The sequence below is a fragment of the Euprymna scolopes genome, chromosome 21 (genome assembly GCF_053919585.1).
Source record: "Euprymna scolopes isolate OS-2025 chromosome 21, ASM5391958v1, whole genome shotgun sequence".
Taxonomy (NCBI): Eukaryota; Metazoa; Mollusca; class Cephalopoda; order Sepiida; family Sepiolidae; genus Euprymna; species Euprymna scolopes.
The window spans coordinates 74,620,091-74,642,769 of NC_136502.1; the positions used below are offsets into that span (position 1 = coordinate 74,620,091).

The 22,679-nt window shown below is 31.5% G+C and overlaps 1 protein-coding gene and 1 pseudogene across 4 annotated transcripts in view; one reads left to right on the forward strand and one right to left on the reverse strand.

Annotated features, from left to right (window-relative positions):
- Window positions 1–22,679, forward strand: part of LOC145242513 (protocadherin gamma-A4-like) — a 590,587-nt gene that overhangs the window by 267,508 nt on the left and 300,400 nt on the right. The window lies entirely within an intron of this gene.
- Window positions 5,357–5,490, reverse strand: LOC145243246 (U2 spliceosomal RNA; annotated as a pseudogene).

The following is a 22,679-nucleotide window of genomic DNA, read 5'->3' on the forward strand; positions in this document are numbered from 1 at the left end:
TGTAAAAAATATATATTACTACTTATCAAGGCCCATAGGACACTCGAGGATTAGAGTTGAAAAGTGCACAGTAGTCAAATTCGGGAAAGAGGATGGAACCGCTTTCACGGGAGGATGAGTTATTCAGCGACTCCAACCTATTTTTTTATATATATATTTATATCTATATTTATTAAAAAATATATATTACCACTTATCAAGGACAATAGGCCACTCGAGGATGAGAGTTGAATAGTGCACTGTATAAAAAATACGGTAAAGAGGATGGAACCGCTTTAACGAGAGGATGAGTTATTCAGCGACTCCAACCTATTTTGTTATATATATATATATATATATATATACTTTTATTAAAAAATATATATTACCACTTATCAAGGACAATAGGCCACTCGAGGATGAGAGTTGAAAAGTGCATAGTAGTAAAATTCGGGAAAGAGGATGGAACCGCTTTAACGGGAGGATGAGTTATTCAGCGACTCCAACCTATTTTTTATATATATATATATATATATCTATATTTATAACAAAAATATATTACCACTTATCAAGGCCCATAGGCTACTCGAGGATAAGAGTTGAAAAGTGCACAGTAATCAAATTCGGGAAAGAGGATGGAACAGTTTTAACGGGAGGATGAGTTATTCAGCGACTCCAACCTATTTTGTTATATATATATTTATATCTATATTTACTAAAAAATATATATTACCACTTATCAAGGCCCATAGGCTACTCGAGGATGAGAGTTGAAAAGTGGACAGTAGTCAAATTCGGGAAAGAGGATGGAACCTCTTTAACGGGAGGATGAGTTATTCAGCCACTCCAACCTATTTTGTTATATATATATATATATATATATATATATAGTTTTTTTGTACAAACTATATATTACCACTTATCAAGGCCCAGAGGCCACACGAGGATGAGAGTTTAAAAGTGCACAGTAGTCAAATTTGGGAAAGAGGATTTAATCGCTTTAATAGGAGGATGAATTATTCAGCGACTCACACCTGTTTTGGTATATATATATATATATTTATAAAAAAATATGTATTACCACTTATCAAGGCCCATAGGCCACTCGAGGACGAGAGTTGAAAAGTGCACAGTAGTCAAATTGGGGAAAGAGGATGGAACCGCTTTAACGGGAGGATGAGTTATTCAGCGACTCCAACCTATTTTGTTATTTTGTAAAAAATATATATGACCACTTATCAAGGCCCAGAGGCCACTCGAGGATAAGAGTTGAAAAGTGCACAGTAGTCAAATTCGGGAAATTTGTTATATATCTATTTTTTTGTTACTTAGGCATTTCCACTTATCAAGGCCCAGATACATCTCGAGGATAAGAGTTAAATGTGCACAGTAGTCAATTGGACAATAAGGCCCAGAGGCCACCCGAGGATAAGGGTTGAAAATGGCAGTAGTTAATTGGACAACATAGTAATACTTAGTAATGGAAAGTCGGGAAATTTGTTATATATATATTTATATTTTGTTTATATAGGCATTACCACTTATCAAGGCCCAGAGGCCACTAGAGGATAAGTGTTGAAAAGTGCAGTAGTCAATTGGACAAAATATAGTAATTGTTAGTAATGGAAATTCAGTAAATTTGTTATATATATATTAATATTTTGTTAAATACGCATTACCACTTATCAAAGCCCACAGGCCACTCGAGGATAAGGATTGAAAAGTGCACCGTAGTAGTCGGTTGTAATGGAAATGCGGGATATTTGTAATATACCTATTTTTTGTTACTTAGGCACAACCACTTATTAAGGCCCAGAGGCCACTCGATGGTATTACCACTTATCAAGGCCCAGAGGCCACTCGAGGATAAGCGTTTAAAAGTGCAGTAGTCAATTGGACAATATAGTAATCGTTAGTAATGGAAATTCAGTAAATTTGTTATATATATGTATATTTTGTTACATACGCATTACCATTTATCAAGGCCCAGAGGCCACTCGAGGATAAGGATTGAAAAGTGCACAGTAGTCAATTGGACAATATAGTAATCGTTAGTAATGGAAATTCAGTAAATTTGTTATATACCTATTTTTTGTTACTTAGTCATTTCCACTTATCAAGGCCCAGAGGCCACTCGAGCATAAGAGTTAAAAAGTCCACAGTAGTCAATTGGACAATAAGGCCCAGAGGCCACCCGAGGATAAGGGTTAAAAAGTGCAGTAGTCAATTGGTCAATATAGTAATCGTTAGTAATTACTACTTCTCAAGGCCCAGAGGCCACTCGAGGATAAGGGTTGAAAAGCGCAGTAGTCAATTGGACAATACAGTAATCGTTAGTAATGGAAATTCAGTAAATTTGTTATATATATATATATTTATATTTTGCTAAATACGCATTACTACTTATCAAGGCCCAGACGCCACTCGAGGATAAGGGTTGAAAATATTCAACAAATTTTTTATCTACAGATTAGAAAATTTGTATATAGGGTATCCAGACATATGGAATATATCTAGCATAATCTATCTATTATATCTATAAAAGTCAGAATGTTTGTGTGTGTGGGTGTGTGTGAGGTAGAGAGAGAGAGAGAGAGAACAATTCTTAACCTATATATTCAACAAATTTTTTATCTACAGATTTGAAAATTGGTATATAAGGTATTCAGACATATGGAAATATATCTAGCATAATTTATCTATTATATCTATAAAAGTGAGAATGTGTGGGTGTGTGAGAGAGAGAATGAGAGAGAACAATTCTCAGCTTATATATGCAACAAATTGTTTATCTACAGATCCGAAATATCACATTTGTATAGAAGTAGAAATCTGGATACCTATTCTGATACCTAATAAAAGAAAGGACACTCTTTGGGGCGGATTTTGATGATAACAAGTCACTACTAAGAAATTATAATAAACATTGAAATAATTTAAGAATTTTATCAAAATAAAATTGCATGGTAATCACCCAATTTCTGCCACAAAATTTTGATTGGCAAAACTCATAAACAGAAAATATATATTTTCTAATTTCATCTTTTTTTTTTACATAATCTGATTTGATGTTTTCCTTAATATTCAAATCACTATATTTTGCTGCTTAATATCAAATACAGCAAATGAGTTATTTTTTATGCATCAAACAATTACATTTTCTCATTCATCCAAACTAATCACTGAACATCAATTTCATATTTTCTTCACTAAAATATTACTGTGCTTGATGTCATCAAGTGGAGCGGATCATTTTTTTTTTTCATTTGTTCACACATTTTTCCAATTTATATATATTTTGTCTAAGATTCTTAGCCTATGTCATTGCATACCAAGCTGTTTATTAAAAGTTACGGTTCACTGTAAACACATACGTTATACCAAAATAAAAACGCTTCAGATAATGTCTTGATATTCAATTCAGTTTCTCACATGACATCTTATGAAGTTAGTAGAAATGTTACAGACTTTTGAATCTCGAACACTTTCAATACTGTGCACTGATATTTTCTTTTTTGGAATATAAGCACATTCATGATTTTTTTTTACAAACGTCAACAAATTTCACAATGTGTAGCAATGTACTGAAACAATTATAAAAATATTTGTTTTTATTTTGGATGATGCAGGGCATCCGAAGAGAGATTTTTCTAACAAAATGAAAGTATAATTTTTAGCAATAGGTATCTAGGAAAAGGCCACTACATACGTTATAAATTCCAAATTTCCACAACCTGGCAAATACTGGTACACGCTAGCAAATTTAGATTTGCAATTACAGAATATGATTCTAATTTTTTCCTTTGCTCTTTATTCTAACACTACACTAAGTTTACTGTTTTATTTCGCTGCAGTTGATATTGTGTAGAACAATAAGAAAATCATAGTGAACAATGCATTCAACAAAATTTCACACACATTTCTAGATACCTATATCTAATAAGTTCAAAAGAAAGGACACACTTAGGGAGGTATTTTGGTGGTCAAGTCACTAAATAGAGATTAGCTGGTTTCCCGGCATAGCCCAGGATGTAATAAACATTGACTGAAATACATGTTCTAGCTGGTTTCTAGGCGTTGCCAGGGATGTAATATAGACACATTATGTTGTATATTACCTGTTCTCTTCTCCCTAAGGTAAAACAATTTCATATACATGCTGTAAATTACCTATGCTAGGGATAAAACATGAACAATACCAGTCCGGGGGTAGATAAAACAAATAATACATAGAGATGAAAGATTCCTCTCCCCTAAGAATAAAACATATGTTCAATATCTGCTTTTGTTTTTTCATTGTTTATACGGTCCCGAGCAACGCCGGGTAGCCCTGCTAGTCTATATATATAAAAGGCAAAAATCGGTGTGTATGTATGTATGTATGTATGTATGTATGTTTGTTTGTAACGCTAAAACTTTTGAAAGACGGAACCAGAGTTGACAAATTTGGTATCATATTGCACCTTGATCACCCGGATGACAAATATCGAAATTTCACGTCAAACGGACCAGTAGAAAGGGGTCAACTGATCGTTTTTCTCCTAGGGGGGGCCCCCAAAAAAACCTGTCATTTTAACGTTATTCAATACGTGTCACGTGACGTGACGTCAGCTCAAACTTTTGACAGACACAACCAAAGTTGACAAATTATGTATCATATTGAACCTTGATCACCCGCATGACAAATATCGAAATTCCACACCAAACGGACCATTAAAAGGGGGTGAACTGATCATTTCTCTCCTAGGGGGGGGGCCCCCAAAAAACCTGTCATTTTAATGTTAATATTACATAATCCAAAAACGCTTAGTCATGTCACGTGACGTGACGTCAACATCCAGTAATGGCGAACAAATGTAAACAAACACTTTGTTTTACCGATACTTTTGTAATTTCTCTTCTGCTTTGTTCTAGAGATTATTAAACTCCATGACAATGTCTCCAACGTATTTAACTGGTTAAAAATAGTATTTATACAAGAGTTTTAACGAAAAATATCAGGAAAAAATGTACAGGAATAAAAAAAAATTCAGCTTTCAAAATATTCGTCGATAAAAAAACCGATCTTTATATTTACGCTAGCCATTTTGTATATTACCACGTGACCTGCTATCTCTTAAACTGGAGGGGGGGGGATCCACTTGAATCCAACAAAACCAGTAATTTTTTTTTTCTATTATATATACATCATTTTCTATAAAATTAAGTGTAGACTTTATAATTAAAACAAAAAATGTTATTCATACTAAAAAAAAAAAACGCTTAGTCATGTCACGTGACGTGACGTCAACATCCACTAATGGCGAACAATTGTACCTATTTACTATGCCTCCCCACGGGACAGAGTTAGACACCAGGGTCGTTTTTTAACGTGGAGAAAAGGTACAAAAATAAAAATTGTCTCAGTCGTGGAGGATTTCTCCTCCACCGAAAGAGAACAAGAAATAGAAGTGCAGCATCTGAAGAACAGATACTACACTTTGATCTTGACCAAAAGGCCAAGAATGCGAACAATTGTAAATAACAACTTTTTTCACAAAACCAACACCGTCTTTCTTTTTTTTCTCTCTCTTTCTCTCTCTCACCCACTTACTCTTCCCTCTCTCTCACCCTCTTTCTCTTGACGTCACACCACTGTTAAACTGTGGGGGGGGGAACACATTCCCAGGCATTATCTCCTATAGATGCACATTTTATTAGAAATTCAGCTTTCAAAATATTAGACGATAATAAAAATATAAAACCAACACCCTCTTTCTCTTTTCTCTCTCTCTCACCAACTTACTCTTCTCTCTCTCTCACCCTCTTTCTCTTGACCTCCTACTACTGTTAAACTGTGTGTGTGGGGGGGGGTGAAGAGGCAGCTTGAAAACCAACAAAAACAGTGCACAGTTTCCCAAGCATTTGGGGTGGGAAGGGGGGGAAGAAGCCGAGCGCACAGTTTCGTGTGAGAGAGAGAGAACAATTCTCAACCTATATACTCAACAAATTTTTTATCTACAGATTTGAAAGTTTGTATATAGGGTATTCAGACATATGGAAATATATCTAGCATAATCTATCTATTATATCTATAAAAGTGAAAATGTGTGTGTGTGTGTGAGGTAGCCAGAGAGAGAGAGAGAGAGAGAGAGAGAGAGAGAGAGAGAGAGAGAGAGAGAGACAACAATTCTCAACCTATATATTCAATACATTTTTTATCTACAGATTTAAAAATTTGTATATAGGGTATTCAGACATATGGAAATATATCTAGCATAATCTATCTATTATATCTATAAAAGTGAAAATGTGTGTGTGTGTGTGTGTGTGTGCGTAAGAGAGAGAGAGAGAACAATTCTCAACCTATATACTCAACGTATTTTTATCTACGGATTTTAAACTTTGTATATAGGGTATTCAGACATATAGAAATATATCTAGCATAATCTATACATTATATCTATAAAAGTGAGAATGTGAGTGTGTGAGAGAGAGAGAACAATTCTCAACCTATATATTCAACAAATTTTTTACCTACAGATTTGAAAATTTGTATATTGGGTATTCAGACATATGGAAATATATCTAGCATAATCGATCTATTATATCTATAAAAGTCAGAATGTTTGCGTGTGGTTGTGTGTGTAAGGTTGCGAGAGAGAGAGAGAGAACAATTCTCAACCTATCTATTCAATAAATTTGTTATCTACAGATTTGACCATTTGTATATAGGGTATTCAGACATATGGAAATATATCCAGCATAATCTATCTATTATATCCATAAAAGTGAGAATGTGTGCGTGAGAGAGAGAGAGAGAGAGAGAGAGAGAGAGAGAGAGAGAGAGAGAGAGTAAGTACAATTCTCACCCTATATATTCAACATATTTTTTATCTACCGATTAGAAAATTTGTATATAGGGTATTCAGACATATGGAAATATATCTAGCATAATCTATCTATTATATCTAGAAAAGTGAGAATGTGTGTGAAAGAGAGAGAGAGAAGAGAGAGAGAGAGAACAATTCTCAACCTATATATTCAACTAATTTTTATGTACAGATCTGAAAATTTGTATACAGGGTATTCAGACATATGGAAATATATCTAGCATAATCTATTATATCTATAAAAGGTAGAATGTGTGTGTGTGTGTGTGAGTGAGTGAGTGAGTGAGTGAGTGAGAGAGAGAGAGAGAGAACAATTCTCAACCTATATACTCAACAAATTTTGTATCTACAGATTTGATAATTTGTATATAGGGTATTCAGACATAAGGAAATATATCTAGCATAATCTATCTATTATATCTATAAAAGTGAGAATGTGTGTGAAAGAGAGAGAGAGAGAACAATTCTCAACCTATATATTCAACAAATTCTATCTTTACAGATTTGAAAATTTGTATATAGGGTATTCAGACATTTGGAAATATATCTAGCATAATCTATTATATCTATAAAACTGAGAATGTGTGTGTGAGAGAGAGAGAAAGAACAATTCTCAACCTATATACTCAACAAATTTTTTATCTACAGATTTAAAAATTTGTATATAGGGTATTCAGACATATAGAAATATATCTAGCATAACCTATCTATTATATCTATAAAATGACCATGTGTGTGTGTGTGAGAGAGAGAGAGAGTCAGAGAGAGAGAGAGAACAATTTTCAGCTTGTGTGTGTGTGAGAAAGAGAGAGAGAGAAAGAGAGGAAGGAAAATTCTCACCCTATATATTCAACAAATTTTTTATCTACATATTAGAAAATTTGGATATAGGGTATTCAGACGTATGGAAATATATCTAGAATAATCTATCTATTATATCTATAAAAGTGAGAATGTGTGTGTGAGAGAGAGAGAAAGAGAGAGAGAGAGAACAATTCTCAACCTATATATTCAACTAATTTTTTATCTACAGATTTGAAAATGTGTATATTGGGTATTCAGACATATGTAAATATATCTGGCATAATCTATGTATTATATCTATAAAAGTGTGAATGTGAGTGATGGAAAGAGCAAAAAATTCTCAACCTATATAACCTATAAAAGTGAGAATATGTGTGAGAGAGAGAGAGAGAGAGAACAATTCTCAACCTATATATTCCACACATTTTTGGGCACAGATTTGGAAATTTGTATATAGGGTAGGCAGACATATAGAAATATATCTAGCATAATCTATCTATTATATCTATAAAAGTGAGAACTTGTGTGTGTGTGTGTGAGAGAGAGAGAGAGAACAATTCTTAACCTACATACTCAACAAATTTTTTACCTACAGTTTAGAAAATTTGTATATAGGGTATTCAGACATATGGAAATATATCTAGCATAATCTATCTATTATAACTACAAAAGTTAGAATGTGTGTGTGAGAGAGAGAGAGAGAACAATTCTAAACCTATATATTCAACAATTTTTTTATCTACAGATTTGAAACTTTGTATATAGGGTATTCAGACATATGGAAATATATCTAGCATAATCTATCTATTTTATCTATAAAAGTGAGAATGCGTGTGTGTGAGATAGCGAGAGAGAGAGAGAGAAAAAGAGAGAGATAAAAATTCTCAACCTATACATTCAACAAATTTTTTATCCACAGATTTGAACATTTGTATATAGGGTGTTCAGACATATAGAAATATATCTAGCATAATCTATCTATTATATGTATAAAAGTGAGAATGTGTGTGTGTGTGAGAGAGAGGACAATTGTCAACCTATGTATACAACAAATTTTTTATCTACAGATTTCAAAATTTGTATATTGGGCATTCAGACACATTTCAATATATCTGGCATAATCTGTCTATTATATCTATAAAAGTGAGAATGTGTGTGATAGAGAGAGAGAACAATTCTCAACCTATATACTCAACAAATTTTTTATCAACAGATTTGAAAATTTGTATATAGGGTATTCAGACATATGGAAATATATCTAGCATAATCTATTATATCTATAAAAGTGAGAATGTGTGTGTGTGTGTGAGAGAGAGAGAGAGAGAGAGAGAGAGAGAACAATTCTCAACCCATATACTCAACAAATTCTTTATCTACAGATTTTAAAATTTGTATATAGAGTATTCATACAAATAGAAATATATCTAGGATAATCTTTCTATTATATCTAAAAAAGTGAGAATGTGTGTGTGTGTGTGAGCGAGAGAGAGAGAGAGAGAGAGAGAGAGAGAGAGAGAGAGAGAACAGTTCTCAACCTATACATTCAACAAATTTTTATATATAGGGTATTCAGAAATATCGAAATATATCTAGCATAATCTATTATATCTTTAAAAGTTAGAATGTGTGTGTGTGAGAGATAGAGAGAACAATTCTCAACCTATGCACTCTACAAATTTTTTATCTACAAATTAGAAAATTTGTATATAGGGTATTCACACATATGGAAATATATCTAGCATAATCTATCTATTATATCTATAAAAGTTAGAATGTGTGTGTGAGGTAGCCAGAGAGAGAGAGAGAGAGAGTAAGAACAATTTTCAACCTATATATTCAACAAATATTTGATCTACAGATTAGAAAATTTGTATATAGGGTATTCAGACATATGGAAATATATCTAGCATAATCTATCTATTATATCTCTAAAATTGAGAATGTGTGTGTGAGAGAGAGAGAGAGAACAATTTTCAACCTATATACTCAACAAATTTTTTTATCTACAGATTTGAAAATTTGTATATAGGGTATTCAGACATATGGAAATATATCTAGAGTAATCTATCTATTATATCTATAAAAGTGAGAATGCGTGTGTGTGTGAGAGAGAGCGACACAGAACAATTCTCAACCTATATATTCAACAAATTTTTTATGTACAGATCTGAAATATCACATTTGTATAGAAGTAGAAATCTTGATACCTACTCTGATACCTAATAAAAGAAAGGACACTCTTTAGGGCGGATTTTGATTATAACAAGTCACTAATTAGAAATTATAATAAACATTCTAATAATTTAAGAATTTTACCAAAATAAAATTGCATGGTAATCACCCAATTTCTGCCACAAAATTTTGATTGGCAGAACTCATAAACAGAAAATATATATTTTCTAATTTCATCTTTTTTTTTTCTTTTTACATAATCTGGTTTGATGTTTTCCCAAATATTCAAATCACTATATTTTGCTGCTTAATATCAAATACAGCAACTGAGTTATTTTTATGCATCAAACAATTACATTTTCTCATTCATCCAAACTAATCACTGAACATCAATTTCATATTTTCTTCACTAAAATATTACTGTGCTTGATGTCATCAAGTGGAGCGGATCATTTTTTTTCATTTGTTCACACATTTTTCCAATTTATATATATTTTAAAGATTCTTAGCCTATGTCATTGCATACCAATCTGTTTATTAAAAGTTAAGGTTCACTGTAAACACATATGTTACACCAAAATAAAAACGCTTCAGATAATGTCTTGATATTCAATTCAGTTTCTCACATGACATCTTATGAAGTTAGTAGAAATGTTACAGACTTTTGAATCTCAAACACTTTCAATACTGTGCACTGATATTTTCTTTTTTGCAATATAAGCACATTCATGATTTTTTTTACAAACGTTAAAAACTTTCACATTGTGTAGCAATATACTGAAACAATTATAAAAATATTTGTTTTTATTTTGAATGATGCAGGGCATCTGAAGAGAGATTTTTCTAACAAAATGAAAGTATAATTTTTAGCAATAGGTATCTAGGAAAAGGCCACTACATATGTTATAAGTTCCAAATTTCCACAACCTGGCAAATACTGGTACATGCTAGCAAATTTAGATTTGCAATTACAAAATATGATTCTAATTTTTTCCTTTGCTCTTTATTCTAACACTACACTATGTTTACTGTGTTATTTCGCTACAGTTGATATTGTGTAGAACAATAAGAAAATCATAGTGAACAATGCATTCAACAAAATTTCACACACATTTCTAGATACCTATATCTAATAAGTTCAAAAGAAAGGACACACTTAGGGAGGTATTTTGGTGGTCAAGTCACTAAAAAGAGATTAGCTGGTTTCCCGGCATAGCCCAGGATATAATAAAGATTGACTGAAATACATGTTCTAGCTGGTTTCTAGGCGTTGCCAGGGATGTAATATAGACACATTATGTTGTATATTACCTGTTCTCTTCTCCCTAAGGTAAAACAATTTCATATACATGCTGTAAATTACCTATGCTAGGGATAAAACATGAACAATATCAGTCCTAGGGTAGATAAAACAAATAATACATAGAGATGAAAGATTCCTCTCCCCTAAGAATCAAACATATGTTCAATATCTGCTTTTGTTTTTTCATTGTTTATACGGTCCCGAGCAACGCCGGGTAGCCCTGCTAGTCTATATATATAAATCCCAAATGTCTGTGAGTTTGTATGTTTGTATGTAACGCTAAAACTTTTGAAAGACACAACCAGACTTGATAAATTTGGTATCATATCGAAGCCCCGTGTCCCGGATGACAAATATCGAAATTTCACGTCAAACTGACGAGGAGAAAGGGGTAAACGTATCAGTTATCTCCAAGGGGGTCCCAAAAAAAACTGTCATTGTAATGCTTTTTATTACGTAAATTCTTGAATGATCCAATGTAATTCATACGTAAAAAAAAAAAAGCTTAGTCATGTCACGTGACGTGACGTCAACGTCCACTAATGGCGAACAATTGTTAATAAAAAAATCTTTCTCCGATACTTTTGCATTTTTCTCTTCGGCTCAGTTATATCTTTTTTTTTACTTTATGCCAATGTTTCCATCGTTATTACCTGGTTAAAAATATTATTTATACAAGAGTTTTAACGAAAAATGTCAGGAAAAAATGTACGGGAATAAAAAAATTCACCTTTCAAAATATTAGACGATTATAAAAATATCGTAATATTTATGTAATGTAAAATAATTAGCCATTTTTTATGTTACCACGTGACCTCATACCTCTTAAGCTGGAAGGGGGGGAGTAAAACCAACACCGTCTCTCTCTCTCACACTTACTCTCTCTCTCTCTCACTTTCTCTATCACCCTCTTTCTATTTTTCTATTCGTTTAAAAACGCTTAGTCATGTCACGTGACGTGACGTCACGGTTTGGTTACTATGGAAACACTTACTTTTTGTGCTGCTTCGAAAAGGAACAAAATTCAACATACACCGCTTCCTCTTCCCTCCCTCCCTCTCTCTCTCTCTCTCTCTCTCTCTCTCTCTCTCACACACACACACACACACACTTTCTTCGGTGTGTTTTTGTTGTTACGTACGTATTTTTTATTATATTTAATAGCATTTTCTTTTTTTTTTTTACATGGGAAAATATTATATTTGTTATATTTTTGTCTTTTGACAACTTTTTTGAATCTATGTGTACAGTAATACAAACCCAAATATTTTTTTAAATATTGTATATTCTGAAGCATTAAGATGAAGCATAAATATATAAACATGATTACGAAACTTTTCCCTGAAGCAAGAAGAAAAGTTATTCATTGTGTAAAAAAAAAAACACAGAACATATAAGACATTTAACTATCATTATAACTTTTCATAACTGTTACATACGATAATATTTTACATCTTTCAAGACGTCGTCTTATTCTTTCTTTAAAACAATAAGTGTGGGAAAACATTGTTATACATAAAAAAACGGATAAAAATACGGTTAAAAACTCGCTACATATATGTTACCGTGACATAAGTATTTCGTATAGTTTTTCATTTATTTTTCGATTACATCGGTAAACACTGTATGTTTTTCGAGCTGAATAAATATAACATTTATTTTTTTATACTTTTTCAAATCTGTGTACAGTCATCGTAATTTGTAACAATAATTATTCCGTGAATTATCGGATACTATTCTGAATATTAAACATTCAATTACATTCCTATTTCAGTCACCTATATTATTTACGGTGAACCAAACCTAAATATTTTTTATAGTTAAGTTTTACTATCAGATTCGTTGACAGGGACCTCGATTACCTATAAAAAAAACAATTTAGAGTGGTCGGTGGTGTTCTGTAGTAGCGTATCTGGATATTTACCTTTTTTTTTTTTCTTGCTTAAAAAAAAATAGTATTTAAACTGACTTTTTCGTTTAAAAATGGAATTATTTTCCTTTCGTTATTAACTTAAAAAAATAAAATTTTTGGTAATTATACAGTTTAGTGACGACATTAAAAAATGGAAATACTGAAAAATATATTTTATTGTACAAAACTGTTATAGACTGAAGTTCTCCGAAAAAGAATTTCACTTCATTTGATCAAGTAGTTTCTTTTTTTTTTTTTTTTTCTGTTTTTTTTTACAGCGAAAACCAATTATTTATCACGCCGTCGTCAACTTTGCCATTTTGTAAATGTACATAGCATTTTATGCCAAATTTCGCAATCTAGCCTTTTTTTTTTTCTCGCCATATTGAGATGCGCACAACACCTCTGCAATTTTTTACGTTTATTTTTTTTTCTTTTTTTCTGTTATTTTAAAATCTGCAATTTTTTGGCATTTTTTTTTTTTTTTAAATAAGAAGGTACTCCTGCAGTATTTTACCCACCGATTTCACGATCTTAGCCGAGCGTTGATCGACATCCGTCGGAAAACGCCGGAACATGGCGAGCGGTACGATACTCTATCAGCCAATCAGGGCGCTTCAAACGAACGCGCAGCAGACGAATAATTTTCATTGAAATTACACACATAGCGTTTCATTTCAGTTATTTTATTGTTCAAAGTAAAAATACACAGCCTTTCATTTCAGCTATTTAATTTAGCGATATCAAATCGCGGAAGGCTACCCGGTTGGAAAGGAGCTTCTTTCCACATCCTCTGAAAACCCTTTGCTCCCTACTTTGCCTCTACAGTCAGTAGAAAATCTTCCAGTCGGAACTAAAGATAAACAGTAATTGTTGTCCCCCCCCTACAAACATTACTGAAAAAAAAAAACAAAACAAAACATTGTTGTTACTGTTTAATAACGTTTTGTTAAAAACAAACAAAAAAAAAACATTGAAGTGTTTATTACTGTTGCTTACCCCCCCCCAAAAAAAAAGCTATCGGAAAACAAAATGAAAAAAAAAAAAAAAAAAATATTCAACAAAATAAATTTATTTTACTTTAAAAAAAACTTACGGTAAGTGTTTGTGATTTATTTTATCCAAATTTTTGTGTATTAATTTTATCCATTTTGTTGTGTGTGTGTAATATCTTTTCCTTGTAATGTTGTTGCTATTTCACATACTTTTAGCGTTCTTGCACCATAGTAGCTCCGAATTCTCGGCTTTCGTCGGCGTTAACGCCGAAAGCGTTCGTCAACGCTCGGCTAAGATCGTGAAATCGGTGGGTAAAATACTGCAGGAGTACCAATAAGAATACTATTGATTATGCAAAGAAATTGAAGAATGCAAAGAATTGAAGAATTTTTAAACGAGATTATTATAAAAATATTTGTGGCCAAGGAGGGGAGATACTTATATTCTCTTATACAAAAACTGGGGAATTTCTCTCTCTCTCTCTCTCTCTCTCTCTCTCTCTCTCTCTCTATCACCCTCTTTCTATCGAAAACCATACATTGGTTAGCGATGTAAACATTCAAATTCATTATATCATTCGCGCCATTTTTTATCAGCAGCGATTTGATTTTTCACGTAAGTAATAGAAATTATATTTATATACTTTAGATATTGATTTCTTTCTTTTCATTTATATAACTTATTAACATTTACTTATTTATTTATTTCATATGCTAATATGTTTCAGATTATACAATACACTTTATTACAAATACTTCTGTAAACAGTTAACACGAAACTATATAAAAATCTCGGAATTTCTCTGTTAAAAGTGGGTTATTTATTTTCTATTAAAGTTGTTTGAAAAGTTATAGAAATATATTTTTTTTAAACAGTAATGAATTTTCCCAACTCAATATTTTACAATTTTTAAATTTTTAAAATCTATAAAACTTTTTCTATTGATTTTATTTTTACGATATTTACAGGGTCAATGTGAAATTTTATGTTCTTTCCAATAAATCGAATATAATATTTTAAACAAACGTTTTTTTTTTAAATTCACGAACCCCACCCCCCAATCCCATCTGAAATTTTATGTTCTTTCCAATAAATCGAATATAATATTTTAGACATACTTGGGTAAAAATATTTAACATATAACACTTTTTTCCATACTTACGGTGTTAAAGAGGGTGTGAGACGCTATCTTGATTTTTCGAATACATCGATAAACACTGTATGTTTTTCGAGCTGATTAAATATGTTACATTGAATAAAAACACAAAAAATATATCCAGTTGCCTTCGATAACATTTATTTGTTATATATTTGTCTTTTGACAACTTTTTTGAATCTATGTGTACAGTAATACAAACCCAAATATTTTTTTTTATAAACAGTAATGAATTTTCCGAACTAAATATTTTTCAATTTTTTATATTTTAAAATCAAAATTTTTCTATTGATTCTATTTTTACGATATTTTCAGGGTCAATGTGAAATTTTATGTTCTTTCCAATAGATCGATTATAATATTTTAGACAAACGTTTTTTTTTTTTAATTCACGAACCCCACCCCCCCACCCCCATCCCATGTGAAATTTTATGTTTTTTCCAATAAATCGAATATATTATTTTAGACATACTTGGGTAAAAATATTTGTTGTCAAGGAGGGGAGATACTTATATTCTCTTATACAAAAACTGGGGAATTTCTCTCTCTCTCTCTCTCTCTCTCTCTCTCTCTATCACCCTCTTTCTATCGAAAACCATACATTGGTTAGCGATGTAAACATTCAAATTCATTATATCATTCGCGCCATTTTATAAAAATATTTGTTGTCAAGGAGGGGAGATACTTATATTCTCTTATACAAAAACTGGGGAATTTTTCTCTCTCTCTCTCTCTCTCTCTCTCTCTCTATCACCCTCTTTCTATCGAAAACCATACATTGGTTAGCGATGTAAACATTCAAATTCATTATATTACTATTTAAAATTATAAAATGTGCTTATTATTAACAATAAATATTACTATTTAAAATAATAACATGTGTTTATTATTACAAGTAAATATTAATATTTAAAATAAAATAACGTGTTTATTATTAAAATTTAATATTAATATTTAAAATAAAATAAGTGTTTATTATTAAAAATAAATATTAACATTTACAATAATAAAAGGTGTTTATTATTAACAATAAGTATTAATATTAAAAATAACATAAAATGTGTTTATTATTAAAAATAAATATTAATATTAAAATAAAAATGTGTTTATTATTAAAAATACATATTAATATTCAAATAAAATTGTTTTTATTATTAAAAATAAATATTAATATTTAAAGTAGATTAAAATGTGTTTATTATTATAAATAAATATTAATATTTAACATAATATGTGTTTATTATTAAAAATAAATATTAATATTTAAAATAATATAATGTGTTTATTATTACAAATAAATATTAATATTAAAATAAAATGTGTTTATTATTAAAAATAAATATTAAGGAAGGTCAACAGGTGGAGGAAAAATAGTCAATGCAGGTCATACCACCTGACCAGCTAAAATCGCCTTTTTATATAAGGCAGACAGTCAGACTATTTGCCTTGAGGGCGTGCTAAGCCCTCCTACCCCCCCCCCCCCAAGCTGAGAGCTGGGGAAACTTCTCTCAGAAGGGGTATGGGAGGACAGGGAGACCTTCCCTCTTTCAACTAAGAGATAGATATCCTTTTGTATGGTTGATTGACCCCCCCCCTGTCGGTTCCGCTTACTCCATTCGGAAAGAGATCAACCTTACACAAAAAAAAAAAAATATGGGGACAGGGAAGCCTTCCCGGGCCCCCTTTCTTGGAGGAGAAGTTCCCCGGCTCCTACCTTTTTGGGAGTGCTCAGCCCGCCCTCCAGTCAACCACAATATTTGAAGAATAAAGATATTTTTGTTTTTGTGTTTTAGGTGGTGAAGGTGATCTGGGGAGTGTTTTTTTTTTTTTTCACAAAAGGTACTTTTTATGAATTGGTATCCAAGAAAATTACAGTATTTTGTCAGAAATTAAGGTTTTCATTGACCACTCTCAATACTATCAGAAATGAAAAAAGTTAATTAAACAGTCTACACAATATAAACTAACTGTTTTGTTGGCTTTTTATTCTAACTCCAAACTAACCCATAACTACATTTTTCTTTTATTTTGCAAATTTGATTTCCTTTAGTTTATATTGTGTAGCTGAATCAGAAATTGATTTCACTTTTGTCATTTGTAGTTAACATGCTATCAGCGCAATTACTACAGTGTAATCACACATGATCTACCAAAATAAAAACACTTCAGATAAAGTCTTAAATAGAATTCAGTTCCTTACATGACATCTGATGAAGTCAGTACAAACGTTACAAACTAATACTTGAAAAACAATTTGACATTTACTGTACTACAATATCACATTTGTATAGAAGTAGAAATCTGGATACCTATTCTGATACCTAATAAAAGAAAGGACACTCTTTGGGGCGGATTTTGATGATAACAAGTCACTAATTAGAAATTATAATAAACATTGAAATAATTTAAGAATTTTACCAAAATAAAATTACTTGGTAATCACCCAATTTCTGCCACAACATTTTAATTGGCAAAACTCATAAGCATAAAATATATATTTTCTAATTTCATCTTTTTTTTTTTACATAATCTGGTTTGATGTTTTCCTAAATATTCAAATCACTATATTTTGCTGCTTAATATTAAATACAGCAAATGAGTTATTTTTATGCATCAAACAATTACATTTTCTCATTCATCCAAACTAATCACTGAACATCAATTTCATATTTTCTTCACTAAAATATTACTGTGCTTGATGTCATCAAGTAGAGCGGATCATTTTTTTTTACATTTGTTGACACATTTTTTACAAATGTTTTTGAGAGTCCATACAAAGTTATAAGTGTTCAACATTTTTTTTCATTTGAATATATTTTGTCTAAGATTCTTAGCCTATGTCATTGCATACCAATTTGTTTCTTGAAAGTTAAGTTCACTGTAAAAACATCTGATACACCAAAATCCCTGATACCTGTTTCTTATAAGCGCCAAATAACTATCACTATTTCGATTTGTGTTTCATGAGAACAATTCAATATTGATACATTATAAGAAACATTTCCAGTGCTTTTCTCTTTTTAGCAATAGTTGGTTGATAATTAGAGGACACAACTAACCCTATACTATGCTTTACTTTGTTTTGTATATATATTTTGTATTGTGTGAAATTAACAAAGATTCATATGCAGGAATCTGTTGATACATTCCAAGAATCCCAATGCGACCAACAAACTTGAAAGACTACAATTTCTTTTTACTATGACCAATAAGAAAGCTCAAGGACTAAGTTGTTGGACTCATCCTGATCACCATTTTAAATTATTGTTAACAGTAAGTTTAACATTTTAAGTACAGAATAATATTCCTTTTGATATTTATAAATTACTATTTTCTGTGACAGATGTTACTTTTTCAATATTGATTGTACCCTCTTTTGTGTTTTTAAATTTTGCATACAATAATATTAAGCACACCATACCAAGACCACTATTTGAGCATCTAATAAACTGCCTACCAAGACCAATGTTTTCAAGTGACAATGGAGAGTATTCATGTTATGTTTCACATTTTTATGTTTTGAAATATTTTGCTGCTTAATATCAAATTCAGCAGATGTTTACTTTGTTTTGTGTATATACTTTATATTAGGTAGAATAAACAAAACTTAATTTCGCTACCATCATTATTTGTAGTGACATGCACTGTTAACATAAATAAAATCACTGGTGACAATCCCTGATACCTGTTTCGTATAAGCACCAAATAACTATGATAATGTGTTATTGTTGATACATTATAATAAACATTTCCATTGACTGGTCGTTTGCTTAGCTTAGGTTTACATCATTTTTTCACAATGTTTCTCTACTTGCTTTCAGCATGAGAGCAGATCATATTCTGCACATGTTTCATGCATATCACAAAAACTTATAATATTTGATCAACATTTGACTAACAATTTTACAAAAAAGACCTACCACCTTAAGGGGGGTAAAGGTAAGGCTCCCCACATAACCATAAAAGAAAGCCGCCCCCCCCCCATACAGTGGGAAAGAGCTCCCTTCCCATTCTGGGGCAGAGAAGGGGCAAGGAAAACTCTTAAACATAAATGGTCAACGGAGGGTATACACCCTGGGAAACTAAAAGTCTATATGGAATCTGCATAAATTAAAATATCCTGTTTAAGCGTATTGTATGACAGGGAGGGAAGGTCAACAGGTGGAAGAAAAATGGTCTAGGCAGAGCATACCGCCTGACAAGCTAAAATCGCCTTTTTATATACGGCAGACAATCAGACTCTGATTGCCTGGACGGCGGGCTGAGCAATGAATGTGGAAGCCGGGGAACTTCTCTCAGAAGGAGGATGGGAGGCCCAGGGAGCCTTCGGTCTCCTCCTAAGAGAGGGATATCCTCTTACTCCCTTTGGAAAGAGATCAACCTTACACAAAACAAAAAATATGGGAAGAGAAGCCTTCCCGGGCCCCCCCTCCCCCTTCTGGGAGGAGAAGTTCCCTGGCTCCAACCTTTTTTTTTGGGAGGGGGGGGCCTAAGCCTGTCCTCCAGGCAACCAAATGAAAAAGAAATTTACCCATCCCACCTTTGTAGGAAGTGTGCTCAGCCCACCTTCTGAGCCACTGTGAAAGTTTCCTTCCACCAAAAGGGAAGGGAACGAGGAAGGAAAAGTCTCTGAGAATCTTCATGCAATTTCTTTGACAAAGAAACTGTTTTCACTTGATTCCACACAAAATTTTTATTGCTTTTTCATCTATTGTCTTATATTAGGATTTCTTTATGCATGTTATTTTATTTAAGAGTACTAAATAGCTTTTCAGTTTCTTGAGACTCTTTCAACTGTCTGGATTCTGCAGCAACGTTGTGGAGTGATATGTAAAACATAAATTGGTACTTTATAACAATAGGTATGCAGAATTCTAACTCGCCAGTGTTGATCGTTTCAATTATTTACAAATTCACCAGGTCCTGGATATGACCATAAACTGTATCCAAACATGGGGCTTTGTGAAGTGTGAAGCCACCATTTAATTGCTATTGCTACCAGGTCCACTCTGATCTGGAGTAGTAGTACCTGTTAGGGTCCCAATTATGAGTTAAATAGAAACCAACATTAAATAAACAAATATATTCTAGGAAAAAAAAATGTCACTAGATTGGGCATGAAATAACCTGATATAGTGTTGATATGTCATAAAACAAAATGAACCAACAAATTCACCAATCGACACAATATCAACAAATGAATCTTTCTTTTCCTTATTCTGTGCTTATTTCTTGGTACTAAGCTTATCATTAACTAACCCTGACATTTCTTTTACTTTGTTTTGTGTATATATTTTATTTTGTGTAGAATAACCAAAAAGACATTTAGCTACCACATTTGCAGCGAAATGTTAGCATACATAAAATCACTGGTGACAACCCATGATGTTTTTTCTTATGAACACGAAATAACCAACACGCTTTCCATTGGTTTTTCATGATAACAATTTAATATTGATAAATTATAATAAACATGTCCATTACTTTTCTTTTTTTATCAATAAATATACTTGGTTGATAATTAGAGAACACAATGTTTATTGTAATAAAACTTGTGATCTATAACATCCAATTCTAAAAATTAAACTTTCCTTTCTCAATTGAAACAAACAACATACCCCACACTATGTTCCTAAAAATGAGGATTTTACTATTGCGTTTACATAATTTTTTAGCTATGTTTCTCTTACTTTCAGCATGAGATCATTTTCTACACGTGTTTCATGCATACCACACAAACATTTTACCTCTGACATTTTTAATTTTTTTCCAATTTCCTTTCACCATGAACATTATCATTAGTACAGTTTTCATTTAAAATGAAGCTGTACATGGTTACTATTACTTGGAAAGCAGATCTAAAACAAAAAAAAAATAACTGTTTTCACTTTGAAAATTTACGATTTATAGATCTCGGATTTGGCCCTTCTTCACCTTTTATCTTACATTTGTAAATATTGTATATATAAACTTTTTTCTTATTTCTCCAATGTTATTTCATTCATGCAATTTCATAATCCACCAACATTGTATAAGATTCAATTCCATTTGACACTTGAAAACAACTTTTTATATAGTAAACAGCATTTATTTCTTTTCAGACATATTCTTATTTTATTTTATTTCCAGTACTATGTTTTATTTCATTTTGTGGACACTCATTTAACTCTCTGGGATGCTGCAGGGAACATGTAGAGTGATATATCAAACAAGAAGTGGTACTTTATGACAATAGGTATCTAGGATTTACACATACCAGTGTTGATAGTTTGAAATATTTACAGACTAACATTTTACACAATATAAACACATGTACCTTTTTTTTCTTTTCCTTTGCTTATTTCTCGAACCTAAACTTATCATTAACTAACCCGTAACTTTGTTTACTTTGTTTTGCGTATATATTTTATATTGGGTAGAATTAACAAAACTTAATTTCGCTACCATCATTATTTTTAGTGACATGCACTGTTAACATCAATAAAATCACTGGTGACAATACTTGATACCTGTTTCGTATAAGCACCAAATAACTATCACTATTTCGATTTGCTTTTTCATGATAATATGTTCATCTTGATACATTATAATAAACATTTCCATTCACTGGTCGTTTGCTTAGCTTAGCTTTACATCATTTTTTCACAATGTTTCTCTACTTGCTTTCAGCATGAGAGCAGATCATATTCTAAACGTTTCATGCATATCACACAAACTTATAATATTTGATCAACATTTGACTAACAATTTTTTGCCAATTTCCTTCAACATTCTCATTACCATTACTACAGTTTACATTTTGTCGTTAAAATGAAGCTGTACATGTTTCCTATTACTTGGAAACCAGATTTGTAAAAATCCCATTTTTTTTTTCACTCTGAGAATTTTCATTATATTTCTTTGACAAACGATTTATTTTCAATGAACTTCAGCACATGATTGTTACTGCTTTTTCCCCTTTTGTCTTATATTTGTTTTTCTTCATGCCAAATATTTTATATATCAATTTTTTGCTAATTTCTTAAATTTTATTTCTTTAATTCTTAGTCCACCAATATAGTATAAGTTTCAATTGCATTGAACGCAATGTTTTAGATAGTAAACATCAGCATATTTCACTTTTCAAGCACTTTTTCATTTTATTTCAAATACTATGTTTTATTTCATTTTGTTGACACTCATTTACCCCTCTGAGGTGCTACAAGGAACATGTAGATTGATATACCAAACATGAATTGGTGCTTTATAACAATAGGTATCTATAATTTTGCTTAATTCTCTAACCTAAACTTATCATTAACTAACCGTAAATTATGTTTTAGTTTTGTGTATATATTTTATATTGTGAAGAATAAACAAAAATTCATTTCACCACCACATTTGCACTGTTAGCATACACAAATATCACTGGTTACAATCATTGGTAGCTGTTTTTTAAAAACACCAAATAACATTCACGCTTTCCATTGGTTTTTCATGATAACA